General features: G+C 37.6%; 1 long non-coding RNA gene across 3 annotated transcripts in view; it reads left to right on the top strand.

Annotated features, from left to right (window-relative positions):
* The window catches only part of LOC696638 (scrapie-responsive protein 1), a 136409-nt gene extending 117886 nt beyond the window's left edge, over positions 1–18523 (top strand). For 2 of the 3 annotated variants that reach the window (XR_013417588.1, XR_013417587.1), the window contains 2 exons: positions 15299–15554; positions 18290–18523. This is a non-coding gene — a long non-coding RNA (scrapie-responsive protein 1). Of the gene's footprint in view, positions 1–7510; positions 7583–15298; positions 15555–18289 lie in introns of those variants that run through there. The other variant, XR_001445081.3, reaches the window with a different exon arrangement.
* The last annotated feature ends 1877 nt before the right edge of the window (positions 18524–20400 follow it).

Here is a 20400-nt window from a genome sequence, read left to right as displayed (position 1 = left end):
AGGGAGGGGAGGTTTGAATAGGTAAAGCACGGAGATATTTTAGGGCAGAGAGACTATTCTGTGTCATAATATAATGGTATGTACAAGAAACTATGCACTTGTCAAAACCCATAGACCTTTTCAGCACAAAGACTGAACCTTAATGCATGCAAATTATGAACAATTATTTAGGAGGTTGGACAATCCCAGGATGAAAACAGAATGTGACAAAACAATCTAACTTTATTACTCATGTATGAAACAACCTCACTGAAAGGTGTAGTGAGGGGGAAGTTGCAGACCTATGTAACTCTGGAAATGAGTGGAGTCTATCAAACTAAAGGTAAAAGACGCTGTATATAAACACTGTATTCCAGTTGATAAAATTGTTTACCATGAGGTATGTGTTAACAATTCTGATGCTGCTATATGTGTATACTGGAAATGAACGATTAAATAAGTGGCTGATGGTAGGAGTTAGGTTCCCACTGCTGGAGCAGGAGGTTACAGATGAGCAAGAGGAGGAGGCTCAAATGACTCATGTAGTAATGGATTAGAGTTGGAGCTATCAGTATAAACTCATGTTTAGGTTATAATAGATACAGACAGTTATGCATAGCAATATTTATAGATACGTGTATTTACACAGGTTGGTATACACAGTATATTTCCTTGCTCTGTCAGCTGAGAGGAATGAGAAGCTATGACACACCAGTACAAATGAGCACACCTACCTCCCAGATCTTGGTTTCTAATTTATTCTTCAATGAAAGGAACTAGGGCTCCTTGGAGAAATGGCTGATTATAGTACTGGGACAGGAAATACACAAGATGAGCCTGGAGCAATCTTTTAGTGCCAGAAAGGAAGAAAGTACTCAAAAACAAAAACCACGACCTTGATGGGGCATGCCATAGAGACACAAGAGGCAACGAAAGGAGCCTCTAAAGGCAAAAGCTGGGACAGTTTGAGCAAGGAATATTTTAATCCAAAGTATAAAATAATCCAAAGTATAGAATAAATATACATGAGTTCATCCTAATACAAGTAAATAAATAAGCAACAATGGACAAATTTCATGTGAAGAAAAATTCCCAAAAATTTATGTAGTTACTCTGCCCTCAAAGGGGTAGAGTATAACTCCCCACTCCTTACATATGGACCATGCATAGGGACTTCCCTCCATAGAGTGTACTATGGAAAGAGGGAGAAAAAGAGTAAATGTGCAGTGGAGCCACATAACGAAAACGACTTGAGCCAGGTGATTGAAGTTAAATCAATAGTGATTAAGTCATGTTCCTGACTTTTTTGTCCATGTGTGATATGACGTGATGGAAACGGCACTTTAACTTTGTGGTCCTCTTTCTACAAACACATAACCCAAGTTTAATCATAAGACCAATATTAGAAAGATCTAAGTTGAGAGACATTCTACAAAATACTTCACCAGTATTCCTCAAAACAATCAAAGTCATCAAAAACAGGGAATTTCGGAGACACTGAGGAGCCTGAAGAGACACTACAACTAAATGTAATGTGGTGTTCTGGGCAGGGGATCCTGCAACAGAAAAAGGTAAAAACTAACTAAAAATAAATAAAGCATGAACTTTAGTTAATAATAATGTATTGATGTAGATTTATTAATTATAAAAAATGGACCACACTAATGTAAGAGTTAAATAATAGAGGAAACTGGGTATAGGGTATACAGGAAGTTTCTGTATTAAGCTAACAATTTTTCTGTAAACCAAAAACTATTCTAAAATAAAAATGTTTGTTTAAAAATGATATTTAGAAGCATATACTCATAGAAAAATGATAAGTAGAAGGAGCAATAAAAACAAACAATTAAACCCCTTATTTTACAAGGGAGAAGACTGAGGGTTTACAGTAGGACTCAGTAGCCAGGCTGGCCAAGTAGCTTGTGCTTTGGAGAGGACCTTGAGGAAGGAGTGGTGATCAGTTGCTGAACTTCGCCTTCAGCGACACCGCAACATCATTCATGGTACACAGCAGACACACAATAAATAATTATGAATGATTACTTCCCAAGAACCTCTCCTCTCCTAAGAACCTAATACCCTCACTCATTTATTCATTGACTCATTCATTCATTTAACAAATATTTACTGAGTGACTGGTTTTACTCCTAGAATTATAGTCACTTAAAACCTCTGTCCCAAGGACTGATATTTTAGCAACTTTCCATATCTGACTTTGTAGAAAACACCATTCAGCTGATTTAAGTTTCTGACTGTCCACGTAAGAACTGTTTCAATTCAAATATGAACAGAAGATGGATGGAGGAAACACAGTAAAAGAGAGAGGACTCTGTGGCTCACAGAGAGCAGGTGTGATTCATGCACACTCAAATTATGGGCTACGATTTTTTAAAAAGGTACTGTTATTTTAGGTTCTCTAATTTCTCATTCTATTTTTTTTTTTTTTTTTTTTTTACTATTTATTGTGGCAGCAGGCTAAGAGCACAGTTTTGTCTTGGTTTCCAGCTTGTGCTCCACTACTTATCAACTGTGTGATCTTGGCCAAGTGCTTAATTTTTTTGAACCCCAGTTCCCCCGTCTGGAAACTACCTATGTAAGTAAGTTGCGTGTACTAAATAAGACAACATTTGTAAAATGTTTAGTACACTTAGCAATGTAGTTAATAGCATTATTATTACTAGTATCATTGCTATTATCATTAACATTATGAACTCACCAGATGCTTGTCTCTGTGAAACAACTTCGAGAAGATTAGGGCAATAACTCAGGACCTACAAAAGAATACACGTTGACACACTTAGTCAATCTTTCCATCTTTCTAGGTTTGGTAAGTGAGTAGGTTGTCTCCAACAAATCATAAAATTATTGCTGGACTCTGGGCTGTGATTCCATGGACCAGTCCAATGCCCCTCAGAGACTGCCAGGAAACTAAAAAGGTTATTTTCATGTTCCTTTCCTTCTTGGCCTCTTTTCCTGCCAAAGTTTATTTTCATATTAACATTACCATTCATTCTAACTATTCCGTGGGCTCCTAAAAGTGGATAGTTTTCTTGGACACAGGTCTCTCCTGATGTTCATTTTTCTGACTTTATTTCTGCAGTATTTAAAATCATGGTACTCATGGTTACATGAGTATCCTTACAATCTCTGTGTATCAATTCTGTTAAAAAGCCCAGCACTCCCGGGGCGGCGCAGGGGAAGGGGGCTGCTTTACTTTCTATGCCCAGGTGAAAGAGAGCTTGTGTTTGATATTCTGACTAATAAGACTCTCCTGGCTATCCCCATTATAGCCAGGGTTGCCCATCTGGGAATCCTAGCCATTCCCAAGTACATCATACCATCGAAACTGCATTCCAATATGAATGCCTCATGGAAGCATTTCTCTCCCTGCAGGGGAGGTAGCATCAGCTCATCCTCTTACACAACAGCTATCTGGTGATTCTGCTGTCTCTTCAAGGGCCTCACTGATGATTCCTCAGTAGAATCTGTTTTCCTGAGTCTCACTTCAGCAACACAAAGCTAAGTTTGGGTAATAGAGGTTATGTTGTTCAACCCACTTGCAAAAACCATTCTAAGCATAAACGTCCCAGGTTCAGTGGATATCTTAAGGGAAACTTTAAATAGTTTTAATCGAAGAGGAAACTCTTTTACTGAGTTCAAACATAGTTAAGTTAGTAAAATAGCTTGTTTCTTTTTAACTGATGAAAGATTTTAAAGGTAGTTTTAAGAGGTAATTTTGTCTTCAGTTCATCACTATTTCAACAAGCATATTGTCAGTTAGTTTTCAATAAGTGCAATTATTTTGAGGCCCCTTTTGTCAAGGATACTCACATAAAACAAGTCCTACCTCTGTCCTGGGAAGATGTGAGCTGTGAAGGCTGAAACCAGCTGCTGCTTCTCCCCATACTGCCAGCCTTGGTGAGCCCAGAAGGAGTCAAGCCTGAGGGAAATGAGAGAAAGGCGTCAATCATGGAACAGAGGAGGAGCAGATTCTAAATTAGGGCGAATGCATGAGCTCCCAGGTGGACATCAGAGGAAGAACTAACGCACGTTCCTTTTTTTTTTTCTCACAAGCTTAAGATGTCTGATATCTGAAATTATTTGTATCTGAGACATCTCTTGAGACTTCATCTGATTCGAAGGATTTGGCTGTTTTTGGTGTTTTTCTTTATTTTTCAATTTTGGGAGGTTTTTTTTTAAAAAAAAATACTAATTAGATCCCTTTACAAATTTAATTTCAGTACTTTGAATGTAGTTGCTTAAATTCTGTATAAAATGTTTCTCTACTCATGAATCGGTCTTATCACTAATTTGTGAGGATTTTCTATTTCTAACAAACCTGATTGCACCTAAGAGTGACAACATATACCTTTAGAAATAAACACACACATCATCATTATCATCATCATCCTCACCACCATCGTCATCATCATCACATAAAAATACATAGCTGGACTTATTTTCTGGAAATGTGTACATTACATTTGTATGGTTTTACTTAAAATAGAAGCTCTATGTCACATAAAAGGTTTACTTTGGGAGGCTCCTGAGGCCATCTCAAAGAAACAGGGTGGTCTTCAAAGCTACATAAAGCGGGTTTGATAAGAGGTCTGAGTAACAGCCCATCAGGAAAGAAAACAAAAAGGCCTTAAGGCTCCACGTACAGGAAAACTAAGAGTGGTTTCAGATTTGGGCCACAAATTAAAAGCCACAAAGGCAGACTCTGTGATTGCAGGCCTTGGTTTGCAATTCAACTCCTTCTCAAATGGAAAACTCCATGTAATGGACATCAGGATGAATGACAAGCAATTATAAGTTCGATAATGTTTAATAATTCTTCCTAGAAATGATAGGAAGTCCAGCTAGTAATAAACACATGTTTGAAAACACAAGGGATTTGGAGGCCAGGGTCGAAATGTGCTTCTTAGGGGAAAACTTTCCTAAGTGGCTCAGAACATGATCCAGAGACAATTAGATAATTACCAAGAGCTGCTGTGTGCCACTTACAGCCAGCATTCATAAGCACAATGCCAAGCATATTGTATGGATCTCAGTGTTGCTGAATATAAAAATGAATCAACTATTTTGAGCAGCTATGAATTCAGAAACAAGGAGAAAAAATGAGCAACGCAATAAGGGAAATTTAGACAGAACTAGACACACAGGGAAATAAGAGTAAAACAGAGTAAAGAGAGGATCCATCTACAGGGAATGTTGATTTGCCTTGGCACCATACCTCTGGTTTAGATCGACCTGAGGTAAACAGGACAGATAGCTCTTAAAGTGGAATAAAGGCTAGTTTCCATTTTCCTCCTCATATTCACATATTTCTATACATTTAAATCATGCAAACAAATTAACTCCATCTGTGTATGGCATCATCTTTATTTAGTAAGACTCATAGCAGACTATAAATACGCAAAGGAAATGTGCAGTCCATTGCACACACACCTCTCATCTCCCTTCCTGAAGTCCATGCCACTTGCTCCAGCTTCAGTGAAATAGAGACCAAGCAGAGATTTGACCTCTGTCAGGGCTGGAACTGCTTCTGGTTGTATTGACCTTCACTTTGCTCTGCCTACCTTCATATCAGGGTGTGCATGTGTGGTTCTTCCAACACTGCTGTCATCAGCAGCCTTCCACTCACCTCCATTCTCTTGAAATACTCTTCCTTTAACTTCTATGATGACACTCTCCTAATTTTTCCCCTACTTCTTTGCCTACCTCTTGTCAGTTTCCTTCCCAGTTCTCAACCCAACCCTTAAATGATTCTGCTCTCAGTCCCATCATGAACTCTATAATCTATTCTAAGGGGCAGTACAGCATAATGGTGGGAAACAAAGACACTAGAAATACACTGCCAGGGTCTTGCCATTTTCTGGCTGTGTGTGTGATTTGGGGCAGGTTACCTGGCATCTCTGATGTTCCCCCATTTATAAAATGGGACTAATAATAGTACCTACTTCATAGGGTTGGAAGGAGAGTGAACGAGTTCAGATGTGTGAAATGCCTGGCACACAGTAAGACCACAGTAACTTCTTAGTGGTACAACCATGACTTCAGCTATCATTTAGTTGAATAACTCTATTAGTTATTTAGTTGAGATTATTTGATATTGAGTTGATTGGTTGATGAACTAATTCTCTAGACCAGGCTTTTTCCTAAGCTCCAGGTCTATTTAATCAATTGCCTACTAAACATTCTCAATTGTATTTAGGGTTCCTTAAACTCAACATTCACCAACTAACTCATTTCTGTTTTCCCACTCCTCCAGCCAAAACTTTTGTATTCTTTTTCCTAGATGAATAACAGCTCTTCCTTTTATATTCTTTTTCTAGATGATTAACAGCACCATCGTCCAAAGACCCAAGCCTTTGAAAGTTAATAAAGTTTCCTATCTCTATGCTAAACATAAACACTTAATTGATCATCAAGTCTTTTCAGTTTTCCTTCCTATCTTCTCTTCTGGACTACAGCAACAGCCGGTATTCTCTGTCTTTAGTCTCCTTTCCTCCCGGGAAACCATCCTTGTTTCACACTGCAGTCAGGCTTTTCATCCTTTTTAATATGTTTTCATCATCTTTCCATTCATCTTCAGGATAAAATCCAATATTTTTTAGCATGGCATATGAGGTACTTCACCAATTTGCTGCTCCTTATCTCTCAAATTTCATCTCCTACCATCTTTGGTTTGAGCCAAATGAAACTACCTATAACCTCCAAAGGCGTCACCCTCTCTTTCACCTTTATGCCTTTGTAATTCAACCTGGAATGCCCTTTCCTCAATTGTCTGTGTAGATAATTCCAACTCCATTACAATATAATCTCTCTAATTCCCAGAACACCACTCCTAATCGAATTTTTTAAAAACCTAAAAGACAGTTAACAGATGTTAGAATTCCAGTATAGTTTGCTGAAAACAGAATAAAATTTCTTTTGTGCCTTTATTTCTAAGACACAGAATATATTTCTTTTTTAGTCATCATTTTAGCTTACCATTCACTCGTAATGACTCTTTGGGTGAGAAATGGAAGGGGTGGAATGTGAATTGCAACATATCTTCTGCCAAAAATTTGTAAGATATCTAGATGGCTAGGAAAACTGTGGAAGGGGAAGAGGTGCACAGCTAGCCATTCCCCACTTTCCTCTTCTCTCTCTTTCTCTCTCTCTCACACACACACATGCAGACACACACACACACTTTTCTTAAGGGAAAAATCACTCTGTGTTCTTTTAAAAATACCTCAGGTTTTATGTTTTATTGCTACCAGAGTCTGCCTCCCTGAGGTTCTTGTATAGACTAGTTATTTCCTTGTGTAAAGAAGCTGTTCAGTTCATTCTCGCCTGGTTTGGAACGAAATGAACACTTCCAAAGGAAGCAGTTCTTGCAGCCTCCTCATCTTCCACTCCCCTCCTCCCCGCAGTCCTGGCTGAAGCAGCGAGTCTGTCGATCCCAGGCCAGAGACGAGGCAGACAAAGGTTCATTTGTAAAGAAGCTCCTTCCAGCACCTCCTCTCTTCTCCTTTTGCTCAAACTCACCCAGTGAGTGTGAGCATTTAAGAAGCATCCTCTGCCAAGAAGACCAAAAGGAAAGAAGAAAAAGGTATGTAATTTTTTCTTTAAAAAAACATGTCAGTTGTTTTACTCCAAACTATTACTATAGATTAGAGCAGAAATGTATGTATGTGTTGAGTCAGAAGAAAAAGACAGAGATCCTCTGAGGAGATGGTGCAGGCACTTTGAAAAATATGATGCTTCCTAGTAGAAAGGCAAATAATCAGATTAAAAGAGAACAGAAAATGTATATTTCTTGACAAGGAATGTCATTTCATTATAGGTTTAAAAAGAGGCAGATTCTTCACTGTCATTTATTGAATGCCCAAATTCACTCTGAATGTTGTCCCACACAACAGGACTTATCCCAGTCCTCAGAACTATGTGAGGATGATGAACTATATAAGATTGTTTTAAATGCAGCAGCTGTATTACCTATACTACATGAAGTTAACTGCAACATCTAAGAAAGCCAATGTTTTTTGCTTTTAAAAATCCTGATTCCTGAAAAGAAACTGGTACAAATGTGGGACACAAAGAGGGAATTCATTGAATTCATCCTTGGTGTCCACTCTTGGAACACAACAGTGTCTGTACTGCTAATATAAAGAGAACACTTTTTCCCTCTGAGACTTAGAAAAATTCCTCTTTAAAATTCCTTAACTTAGTTACACAGGCTTTGAAAAGCTCTCCCAAATGCTGGTCCTTTTCTCCAGTGATGATGATTTACTGTGTCCAGGAAAAGAAGGAGAATGATGCAAGACTGAATATTAATATCATCTTCTGGCATGCTCTAAGAGCCTGATCACTTTTAGGGAGGATGTGGATTATGTTTTTCTATGGATGAAGTTATCTTAGATATTTAAGATGATATGTCTGTTTTAAGGATCTTTAAGCAGCTTATTCACTGTTTAATACTACTTCTGTTCTTTAACACATATTTTGGGAAATTTCACTTCAGGACTCAGTCCTTCTAACAAAAACATTTACTAAGGACTCAGTCATTCTAACAAAAACGTCTTCTAAGGCAGTTAATAAGAAAAAAAGAGAACTTTAAAAAAACAGTGATTTTCATCCTCCAAGAAAGATGAATGGAAAACATCACAGACTGGGCAGCAATTTTAATCTCTCCCAACTATAATTTTGATATTTCAAATGTCAAGTTCTGGGCTGGAGTTTTCATTTGCTTTTGCAGCTTTGTTTCTCTCTTGCTGCTTTTTTGAAAGCAGTCCGAAAATGGACTGTCTTTTCTGTCTAATTCATCAACTCTGTTTCACGCCACTGCTCTTAATACCAGTTCCCAGAACTGACATAAAAGCTGCCTGTATGAGCATTTGCACCATAAATGTCTGAACACTTAAACTACATGGTCCTGTTAGTTTTGGCAATTAAATGAGATAATTTTTCTTTTTAAGTCTGCATTTAACTCCAGCCATTCAAAAGTTTGCTTGTGCTGAATGCCCAAAATTTGCAATTCCCTACCAAAGGATGGTAGCAATGATTTATTGTTTAGTTGGAAATGTCTTGCTCATAATCCTGTATCCTCTGCAATGATCTTTTAAAACTTACAACACTATTAGGATATAAATGGTATCATACATTTGGAACCATGTTAATTACATAAAATCGAATTTATGAAAACAATGGATAACTACCTAAGCTTCTCTTGCTCACTCCTTCTAATTTTTAGTATGTAACTTTGTTTTCTTTTGTAATTTGGGTGTACTCCAGGAGGAATTTTAAGTACATGTACCTCAACCGAAAAAGAAAAAAAAGACCAATTTGCTTCAAATTGGCCAAAATCATTTCACTCTTGTTACCACTTGAACATACATGGTTTTGATGGATTGCTAAGGATTAAGTTTTGTGTCCTTTAATGAAAACAACCACCAATGTATCCCAGGAACACACTGGGTCAGAAATTTTTCCATTTGCTAAATAATAGTTAAAGCTATTTATCTGTACTTAAGTACAGGAAGAACATAATTCTGCATTTAAAAAATGTAGTTTATTTTATTTATTTGAGACGGAGTCTGGCTCCGTCACCCAGGCTGGAGTACAGTGGTGCAATCTCAGCTCACTGCAACCTCTGCCTTTGCGGTTCAAGTGATTCTCCTGCCTCAGCCTCCTGAGTAGCTGGGACTACAGGCGCACGACACCACTCCCAGCTAATATTTGTATTTTTAGTAGAGTCGGGGTTTTACCATGTTGGCGAAGATGGTCTCAATCTCTTGACCTCGTTATCTGCCCACCTCTGCCTCCCAAAGTGCTGGGATTACAGACATGAGCCACTGTGCCTGGCCAAAACATGTATGGTATAATGCGTTCTCACACACACACACACACACACACACACACACACACAATTACCAGTAGGTACTTGCCAGGTGTGGAACTTTCCATTGTAGTATGTGACTGAGACTGCGGCAAAAAAACAAAACAAACAAACAAAAAAAAACAAAAAACAAAAAAAAACCCCAATTTTATGCTCTGGCATGAAAATAGAAGAGGTATGTGGTATGACAATTTACCTACTTATTTTTCCAGAAATTTATTTGTTCATTTCACTGAAGGAAATTTTTTGAACACTTACTGTGAGCTCAGCATTGAAGCAGACACTCTTCTTCAATACAAAAGAAGTAGAAGTTACAATACTTGCTGACTTGATGTTAGCATCTCTTCTTCCAGTCCTCTGAATATTGAATTTCCCTAGCTTCAGCCCTTTGCCTCATCTCTTCTGGGTCTACCCTTACTGCCCTGCCAGACCCATAGCTATAGATACTATCAATAAATATCCTGATTGCGCTCAAATTTGTATTTCCAGCCCTGATCTTTAGACTCACATTCAACTGCCTATTCAACACCTTCACTTGGATATCTAATAGGCATCTCAAACCCAACTTGTCTAAAAACTCATTCCCGGATTCCTGCCAAAATTGGCTCCTTCCAATTCTTCCTCAGTTGAACAAATGGCAACACCATTCAAGCCAAAAACCCAAGAATCATCCTTGATTCTTTCCCTCTTGCCTCATATCTCCCATCGGTTCTCACCAGAAGTCTCTTTTCTTCTATTTCCAATCTTGTCCCACCACAATACATCTTCACAGACCAGCCAGGGATTTTTAAAAAAGGCATAAATCAGATCATGCTACTGTTCTCTCAAAATCTTCCAATGGCTTCTTAATATACCCAATACAATCTGAACTCTTTACATATCTTCTAGGCACTTCATGATTGTTCCCAATCTTCCTTCTTGGCTACAGGTAAATTCACATAATAACCAATTCACTAAATAATTAATCAGCTTTCTGAATTTCCCACTCCCCATATTCAATTGTAGTCATGTTCTCCAAATGGTTAACCAGCTTATAAAAATGTTGACAATGACAAGGCATTATTTACTCAAATTCACAGTTCTTGTAGGACAGATTATACATAAGTGCTTTGGGAACATAGAGCAAGGGAGCTATGAGAGTAGTATTGTCTGGAATCAGGGAAGGATTCTTAGAAGATATGAGTGTGAGGTTTGTCCTTCATGGATGCTTTGGTCAGAAATTAATGCCAAGGGAAGGGGTGAGAAGGAACAACAAGGCAGAGACACATACATAGGATTAAAGAGATGAGTGGCTTGACTGCCTGGCTAGCTGAACAGGAATGAATGATAGATGTGGAGACAAAGTGAAAGGAAGGCCTTAGGTTAGTTCTAAGAAGTCCACATATTCTTTTAGACAACATAAAATCTCTGTAGGCTCTTGCCTAGAATAAAAAATATGTTTTTGGAAAAGCATTTATTTTCAAGTATGTGCCAAGCATTGTATTAGCCACTGGTGTATGGTAATGAACAAAATAAATTGCTGTTGTGGAGCCTTTGGTCTAATGAGAATGACAGACATAAAATGAGTAAATTCACAAATATATAATTTAAATTGTGATAAATATCTTAAGGAAAAGAAAAGGGCACTATGAAAGAATAAGGTTGAAACTACCTTAGATTGAAAGGCCATGGAAGGAATGACATTTAAACTGAGACCTAAAAGTCAAAACAGCCAAAAAAAAAAGAACATTCCTGGTAGAGAGAGCAACATATAGAAAGACCATAATAGAAGAAAAAGGTTTCCTTTTAATTATAAGGAAATACTCTATACATCTTTATTGTTAAATGCAACAAAATAGCATAAGAAAATATGAAACTCATTGATAAAGATAAGTGTATATACAAATACTGACTACTATATTACTAAAATGGTGGTGGTTAAATTCCATTTAATTCTAGCATAAAAGTTAAAAGACAAAAGTATTAAAATAACTATAATTTAAAATATGTTTGTGGATACCCAATATAAATAGATGTAAATTGTGACATCAATAACATAGTGTGGTGAGAGAGAATTAAAAGAGTAGAGTTTTTGTATGTGATTGAAGTTAAGTTGTTATCACCTCAAAACAGACTTATAATTATAAATTTTTTTTTTTTTTTGGAGTCTCTCTCTGTCACCCAGGCTGGAGTGCAGTGGCACTGAATCTCGGCTCACTACAACCTCTACCTCCTGGGTTCAAGCGATTCTCCTGCCCCAGCTTCCCCAGTAGCTGGGGCTACAGGCGCCCGCCACCACACCCAGCTAATTTTTGTATTTTTAGTAGAGGAGGGGTTTCACCGTGTTAGCCAGGATGTTCTCAATCTCCTGACCTCGTGATCCGCCTGCCTCGGCCTCCCAAAGTGCTAGGATTACAGGTGTTAGCCACTGCGCCCGGCCAATTATAAAATATTTTGTGTAAGCCTCATGGTAACCACAATGGAAATACCTATAGCAGTTTACACAAAAGAGAAAGGAATCAAAGCATATCAGGAAAAGGAGAAGAAGAAGAAGAAGAAGAAGAAGGAGGAGGAGGAGGAGGAGGAGAGGGAGGGAGGGGGGGAAGAGGAGGGAGGAGGAAGGAGGAAGGAGGAGAAGAAAACAACAACCAACAAAACACAAAGGAAGACAAGGCAGGGGAAAAAGCACCAAAGAACTACAAGACAACTAGAAACAATAAGCTAAATGGCAATAGTAAATTCTTCCCTATCAATAATTACTTTAAGTGTAAATGGATTAAACTCTCCAATCAAAAGACTTAGGGTTGCTGAAAGAAAAAAAAAACAATATATAACTATATGATTTCTGCAAGTGACTTACTTAACATTTAAGGACACACACAAGCTGAAAGTAAAGAAATGAAAAAAGATATTCCATGCATATGGTAACTAAAAGAAAGCAGAGTGGACTATTTTATATCTGACAAAATAGACTATAAGTAGAAAACTGTCACAAGAGACAAAGAAGAAAATATAATGATGAAAGGGTCAACCCACCAGCAAGCTGTAACAATTATATACACACCTAACATCAGAGCACATAAATATATAAAACAAATGTTGACCGAACTAAAATAAGAAACAGACAGCAACACAGTAATAGTAGGAAACTGCAATACTCCACTTTTAGTAATGGATAGAATAACCAGACAGAAAATCAACAAAGAAAGAGTGGACTTCAACACCAGTATAGATCAAATGGACCTAACAGACATATATAGAACATTCAGGTCAACAGCAGAAGAATACACATTCTTCTCAAGAACATACAGAAAATTCTCCATGATCGATCATATTCGGTCACTTAAACTACGACCTACAAAAAGCCCATTGGAAGATATTATTTATATATGCTGGATTGTGATGCACTGTTACACTACAATGTCTTGCTCCATTAAATCTGAAAATATATAAAATGAAGTAGATCTCATTTTAGACTTTTCTTTCACTAATGTTTGGAGGTAGGAATTAAATTGGATATTGATAATTCTAAGGAAATATACAGTCAAAGCCAAAAATGGCTAACTCAAATTAGAATGTGAGACAAAGAAAATCTGAAACACTTAGGAGTATGAAGAAATGCTTTGTTTCTAATCTAGAGGAAAAAAAAGCAATAAATGTATTTATTTAAAAATCAATGATCTTATCTAAAATGATTTACCTTTAAAATATACCTAATCACTAAAAACTTCATACCAAAAATTTCCATTCCACAATACTGTTTTCTTTTCTTTTCTTTTCTTTTCTTTTTTTCTGAGACTGAGTCTCGCTCTGTCGCGCAGGCTGGAGTGCAGTGGCTTGATCTCGGCTCACTGAAACTTCTGTCTCCCAGGTTCAAGCCATTCTCAAGTAGCTGGGATTACAGGCGCACGCCACCATGCCTGGCTAATTTTTGTATATTTAGTAGAAACAGGGTTTTGCCATGTTGGGCAGGCTGGTTTTGAACTCCTGACCTCAGGTGATCTGCTGGCGTCGGTCTCCCAAAGTGCTGGGATTACAGGTATGAGCCACCACGTCTGGCTATTCTACAATATTGTTTTCTTTCCAAGTACAATATCCAAAGAGAAATATCCTCTATCTGTTTTCCCTCTTTCCAAGGAGGGAAAGATACTTTGGCACCTGTTAACGAGATCTGAATGGCTCTAGATTCTAATTCTGGTTCCTCCACTATTTTGCTATTCTTCCTTTACTACGATAGTCTCCATTTTCTTCACATCTAATATAGAAACCAGAGAAGTCTAATTAGATAGATACTTAATATTCTATAGTTCTATGCAAATCCTGTACTTGAAAAATTATCTCCTAGAAGAGAAATTAGAATTGTTGGTATGACTTCAGGGTTCAAACTAGGATTGGTGGGTGGAAGCTACAGAAAAATATTTTACAATAAGGGAAATGTTAGAAATGTATCAATGGGATATGTTGACTTAGTCAATAATGAGTTCCCCATCATGGTAGGGGTTCATGGTAGGCTAGATAATTATAAGGCAGGAATTCAAGCCTTCGTTTTCAAGTGCAGCTAAGATGAAGTCATCTATGTGGGATAAAAATCCAAACGTTACTAAAAATTTGCAACAATGGGTACTAAAATACTTCTGGAAGTTAAAAAACAATCAAACTATAAAATATATGTGTATACTATCATCTGTCATTATCAACATAAATGGGTTTTTTGTTTCTGTCAGGAGGGGACCCAGCTTCTTTGACAATGTTGTTAGGCTGTAAGATAATGTAAGGTAAAGAACCACTGTATTCAATTATGTTATTTGTTCTAGAAATTTGCCTGAGTTTATACCACCTTAAAAAGCAGGTGTTCTCTACTGAATGTTCAAAATATATATGGCTTTGGGTACTTCTTAAATGCAGATTTCAGCTCTCACCAACACCTCCTCCCTGCCTACAGCATGTGTGTGACTGTGTGTGTGTATGTGTGTGTGTATCAAGGTCTCACTCTGCCACCCCCAGTAGAGCAGTGGCACAATCATGGTTCACTGCAGCCTCAGACTCCTGGGCTCAAGTGATCCGGAGTAGCTGGCAGGACTACAGGCACATGCCTGGCTAATTTTTTAATTTTTTGTAGAGACAGGGTCTCACTATGTTGCTCAGACTGGTCTCAAACTCCTGGGCTCAAGCAATCCTTGTACACCAGCCTCCCATGCTGAGATTACAGGCATGAGCCACTGTGCCTGGCCCAGAAGCCTCAGCATTTGATTTTTAACAAATATTCCAAATGGTTTTTTATCATACATGGTCATAAAACTACACTTTGAGAAACACAAACAGGATTGTAGAAAAGGCCAACTCCCATTCTTTCTAGCCAAGAGTTTATAAGCATGCTACAGAACTTCATTCAGATGAATTCTATCTTTAAAAAACAAACATTGACACATTTTGGTCTTTCTTCTATTTTAGGGCCAAAAGCCAAAATGAAATTGATGGTACTTGTTTTCACCATTGGGCTAACTTTGCTGCTAGAAGTTCAAGCCATGCCTACAAATCGACTCTCTTGCTACAGAAAGATACTAAAAGATGGCAACTGTCACAACCTTCCTGAAGGAGTAGCTGACCTGACAGAGATTGATGTCAATGTCCAGGATCATTTCTGGGATGGGAAGGGATGTGAGATGATCTGTTACTGCAACTTCAGTGAACTGCTCTGCTGCCCAAAGTAAGGAAATGAAATCACAAAGTGTATTGCCCAGAAATGTATGTAGAACAACTTTTAGCTACATCTTCGTAATAGGTTTGCTGAAATTAATAACCCTTTTAGTAAAATTCTGTTCAAATCCCAGCTCTCTTCTAGAATAATCATTATTGTGTAAAGAACTAAATGCTTTCATTTAAATGAAAGTTCAAAGGGAATTTAGCTGAGTTTAATAAAAGTAAATAAAATCCAGAAAATAATACTTCAATCTATTAAATTCTAAACTCCCCATCTGATTTTTACCCCACACACACACAAATCTACCAGAAGTCAAGCTCAAGGTTGAAATCTTAAACCAACTTGAAAACCAATAAAAGGTTTTAGATAACAGATCCCAGTGAGGCTGGGCCCAGTGGCTCATGCCTGTAATCCCAGCACTTTGGGAGGCTAAGTTGGGCAGATCACCTGAGATCAGGAGTTCGAGACCAGCCTGGCCAACATGGTGAAACCCCGTTTCTCCTAAAAATACAAAATTAGCTGGGCGTGGTGGCACGTGCCTGTAAACCCAGCTACTCAGGAAGCTGAGGCAGGAGAATCGCTTGAACCTGGAAGGCTGAGGTTGCAGTGAGCCGAGATCGCACCATTGCACTCCAGCCTGGCGACAAGAGTGAAACTCCATCTCAAAAAACAAAACAAAACAAAACAAAACAAAAACTCAATGAATGGATCAATTAACTGAACAGAAAAGTTTAGTAATGATCAAAAATAAATTTCTAGTTCTATGTATAAGTTAACCAGAAATGAACTAGATAGAAGTTCAAGACAATTTATCTACCATTATTTTCTACTTATATTTTAAGTATAAATATTTATTGATTTATTTACTATCGTTTTGTACTTAAAATACAAGCATACATGGTGAAACCCCGTCTCTATAAAAATACAAAAAAAAAATTAGCCAGGCATGGTGGCACACACCTGTAATCCCAGCTACTTGGTAGGCTGAGACAGGAGAATCACTTGAACCCAGGAGGAGGAGGTTGCAGTGAGCCTAGATCATGCCATCGCACTCCAGCCTGGGTGACAAAGCAAGACTTAACCTCAACAACAACAACAACAAAAAAGGTGTAAAATGATGGTAGACAAATTAATAAATATTTTTAGTTCTTGATTTTAAAATCATTTCCCCCTGGTTATTGAGGAATCTTTCAAATCCCATGATCTTGGATATTTCATACTGAAATTAGCTTTTTCAAATTACTTTCAACAGATGTCATCATATTTCATCCTTCTAAGAAATCTGTGAACTAGAAAAGGTAGATATAACCATCTTACCAAGGAAAGGTGCAGAGAGTTGAAATGACCAGTACTATCCCACATAACTAGCTAATATCAACACTGAGATTAGAACCCATGTGTTCTGATTCAGAACAGATTTTTCATCTACCAAGCCAGCTGGTTCTCAAAGTGTGGTTCCCAGAACAGCAACTTCAGCATCACCTGAGTTTTAAAAATTGCATATCCATCCTTGGACTCCACCCCAGACTTACTAAATCGAAACTTTGGAGGTAGGACTCAGCAATTATGTTTTTTTTTTTTTTTTTTTTTTTTTGAGATGGAGTCTCATTCTGTTGCTCAAGTTAGAGTACAGTGGCGCGATCTCGGCTCACTGCAAGCTCTGCCTCTAGGGTTCACGCCATTCTCCTGCCTCAGCCTCCCGAGTAGCTGGGACTACAGGCGCCTGCCACCACGCCCAGATAATTTTTTTTTTTTGTATTTTTTCAGTAGAGATGGGGTTTCACTGTGTTAGCCAGGATGGTCTCAATCTCCTGACCTCATGATTCGCCGGCTTCAGCCTCAAAAGTGCTGGGATTACAGGTGTGAGCCACCGCACCGGGCTGGGACCCAGCAATTATGCTTTAACAAACCTGCCAGGTGATTCTAATGCATAGTAAAGTTTAAGAATCACTGCACTAAACAATGATGCCAAGAACTTGAGTTAATTAATCTCATGAAGTGACAATTTTTCCTGTACTACATAAATGAAATGCCAAATAATATTAAAATGCCATGTTTGCTTTTTTTGTATGACTTGAAAACAGTTTACTGAAATGGACTTACATTTATATTATGATATAATTTTGCGATTATCTCTGTTAATGGATGAGAACAGCAGTGTAGATGTATTTGATTTTGGGAAAATCAAAGAGAAATACTACTAAGTATATTTCTAATAAGCCATAATTATAATATCACCTTGCATTTGTATATAATTTTGTAATATTCCATGCATTTTTATATATTACTTTATGTGATCTTTTCAGCCAGGGAAAGTTGAGTAGCTTTGTAACATTTCTCCTTTCCCCATAAAACCTAGAAATTTATTTCATAAACAAGAAATGTTGAATCTTCTGTTTCCTAACTGCAGATTTAAACTTCATGGCCTCTCCCCATATAAGAGACATGAAATTGTATACATGGCCATAAAGTTTTGAAATTACCTAATATTTCTTTTTCTTCATAGATAAACGATAGCATGATATCAATGGCAAATTGGGGGAAAGTAGACAAATCAATAACCTTCTTGGTCTTTGTTGCTTCTGTGGCAAGTCCTCCCACACATCTCTTTACATTTTAGTCACCTAAAAAGAATAATCATAACTGAAATCCTGGAAGTCACTGTCTATTTTTAACCTAGAAAAGACTGACTAATATCTTAGCCTGAAGGTGAATTTAATTGATGCTCTACTTTCTTTCAGAGACGTCTTCTTTGGACCAAAGATCTCTTTCGTGATTCCTTGCAACATTCACTGAGAATCTTCGTGTATTCTGGAGAACACCATCCCTGATTTCCCACAAACTGCACTACATCAGTATAACTGCATTTTTAGTTTCTATATAGTGCAATAAAGCATAGATTCTATAAATTCTTACTTGTCTAAGACAAGTAAATCTGTGTTAAACAAGTAGTAATAAAAGTTAATGCAGTCTAATTTTTCTCTGTGGACATTGTTGGCATTGGTTAAAAATTTTGCCTAGAAATGTTATCTATGAGGTGTTCATTATACTCAGTTAGAGAGTTCTGCCCCCGAGATGAAGAGCCATAGGCATGGCTCAAGGATAGAAAATACTTTCAGTCCTTAGTTGACAGTTACTAACCATGCATTGAAAGAACCAAGTATAAGTTGAGATTCTTGGAAGGGAGGTAGAAATTTTCTAGTAAGAAGGAAAAAGAGACCAGCCTGGGCAATATAGTGAGACCCCCTCTTTACAAAAAAATTTAAAAATTAGCAGGTTGTGGGTGCCCACACCTGTAGTTCTAGTTACTCAAGAGGGTCATTTGAATTTAGGAGTTTGAGTCTGCAGTGAGCTATGATTGTGCTACTGCACTCTAGCCTGGGTGACAGAGCAAGACCCTGTCTCAAAAAAAAAAAAAAAAAAAAGGAAAAGGGAGGAAAAGGAAAAAGCTAACAATATTTGAGCGAATATTATGTATGCTAATAACTTTAAGTACATTTCAGGCTGGGACTGGTGGCTAATGCCTGTAATCCTAGCATTTTGGGAGGCCAAGGTGGGAAGATCACTTGAGCCTAGGAGTTTGAGACCAGCCTGGGCAACACAGTGAGATCCTGTCTTTACAAAAAAATTTAAAAATTAGCCGAGCATGGCAGCATGCACCTGTAGTCCCAGCTATTTGGGAGGCTGAGGTGGGAGGATCACTCGAGCCCAGAAATTCAAGGCTGCAGTGAGCTAAGATGATGCCACTGAACTCTACCATGGAACCACAGAGTAAGACTCTGTCTCAAACAAACAAATAAAAACCAAGAACTTTAAGCACATTTCATTTTACTCTCTTAAAAAATGACAACAAAAGCCTTTAAGGTAAATGTTCTCAGCCCCATTTTTCAGCTGCTAACTCAAATTTAAGATATTTGCTAAAAATCAAGGCAGATTTTCAAAAGACTTCCAATTCCAAAGCCCATATGTCACACACAGATGTATCCTTAAAACCATGATACATTTCCTAAAGTGTCCATTTTTGCTTGAGAATAACAAAACACACATTAAAAGAAACATAATGGATGAGAATTTAAAAGTCTCATAAATTTTAAAAGTAAATAAAACTGGCAAATTCAAAGGTATTTTCTGATTGTTAGAGGAGACAGCTTTGGATTATGGCCCCATATCTTAAGAGGTATGTGACTCATATTGACCATCAGAGGTAATGTCAGAAAGTCTTTCATGTTATAAAAATGTATTCAATGCCTGCTAAGTGCCAGACATTATTAAAATCTGGGATATAGTAATGAATAAAATGGACTTATCCGCTTGGAACTTGTGCTCTAACAAAGGTGTGACTGTTATAAACAAATAATTATTTATAAATATGAAGCCTGCTACAGAGAAGTATAGGGTGCTATACAAAGTATTGTGGGGAAAAGTTTGAGAAACACCATACCACACAGGCAATCTGGGAGATATAATTTTGTGAATAAAAGTGACATTATGTCATTAAAATACATCCTTGGAGGTCCCTGATCTGTTTCTGAAGACCACACCCAGAACACTGTCTGAAATCTAATCTGTGTTTAATAGTGTTACTGGGCTAGAAGACCAAACCCAGAACAGTGTCTGGTATCTAATGTGTGTTAAATAAGTGTTACTGGGCTGGATCAAAAAATTTTGAGGTAGTCACAATTCAGTGTCAAAGTGTATATAAACACGGCCGGGTGCGGTAGCTCACGTCTGTAATCCCAGCACTTTGGGAGGCTGAGGCGGGTGGATCACGAGGTCAGGAGATCAAGACCATCCTGGCTATCATGGTGAAACCCGTCTCTACTAAAAATACAAAAAAAAAAAAAAAAAAAAA

This window comes from Macaca mulatta, chromosome 5 (genome assembly GCF_049350105.2).
Source record: "Macaca mulatta isolate MMU2019108-1 chromosome 5, T2T-MMU8v2.0, whole genome shotgun sequence".
Lineage (NCBI taxonomy): Eukaryota > Metazoa > Chordata > Mammalia > Primates > Cercopithecidae > Macaca > Macaca mulatta.
Note: the sequence above shows the minus strand (reverse complement) of the source record. Positions and strands in the feature narration are given on the sequence as shown.